The sequence below is a fragment of the Myotis davidii genome, unplaced genomic scaffold (genome assembly GCF_000327345.1).
Source record: "Myotis davidii unplaced genomic scaffold, ASM32734v1 scaffold88, whole genome shotgun sequence".
NCBI classification, from domain to species: domain Eukaryota; kingdom Metazoa; phylum Chordata; class Mammalia; order Chiroptera; family Vespertilionidae; genus Myotis; species Myotis davidii.
Window position 1 is genome coordinate 6,097,291 of NW_006300377.1, and position 871 is coordinate 6,098,161.

Here is an 871-nt window from a genome sequence, read left to right on the forward strand (position 1 = left end):
CCCCAGCCCCTGCTGCGGCCCCTCCCCGAGCCCTCCCCGCGGGGTCCGGAGTTTCCGCACTAGCCCGGACTCGGGGCGCTCCCCTACCCATCTCTGCTGCTTTCTCCCCTGCCCGAACTGACTTCACTCGGCACCGACCTACCCACTCCCCTCTCTTTGAGAACTTACAAGCCTGGGCCGAGGTCCCCTCGATCTCTGCCGAGTCCCTTTCCCGTCCCCTCCCCCTTACCCATCTTTGCTAAAGCCCCCCCCCCATTCCTGACCCAGACCTTACCCCATCGCTGTCTCCAGTCTCTCCCTATCTCAGCGTGGATCCGGGCGGTGCGCCCCCACCCTCATTAGAACCCCCCGTCCAACCTACAGCTCGATTATGTCACTCCCTTTAATCCCCCCTCCTCGCCTGGACGCCGGACCCTGCTCCTCCCCTCCATTTCATCTCTGCCCGGAGCCCTTCCTGTCCCCATCTGCCCCGCATCGGTAGCCGACCATGCTTCCCCTCTTATTTCTGTCCGACTGCCCCTTCCCCCATATCTATCTGTCCGGTGTCCCGCCATCCCTCGCCAATCTCTGCTGCAAGTCCCCTCCCCCCTCAGCCTGACTTGGGGCCGTGTCCCCCACGTCTGCTCAGAGCCCCCTCCTCTCCAGCCAGGACCTCGACTGGCCCTGCATCCCTGGCTCCCGTGTCCATCTTTGGCTGGAGTCTATCTGTCCACCCTCCATGCCTCTCCTCCCACCCCCGGGGCATAGAGCCAGGGACCAAACGCACCCTCCCGCAGCCCCGGGGGCTGGCGTGATGGGCGCGGGAGGGGGCTGTAGGCTTTGAAGTTGGCGGCCGCTCCCGCAGTCGCGGGGTCCCAGGGAAGGCGTCCCC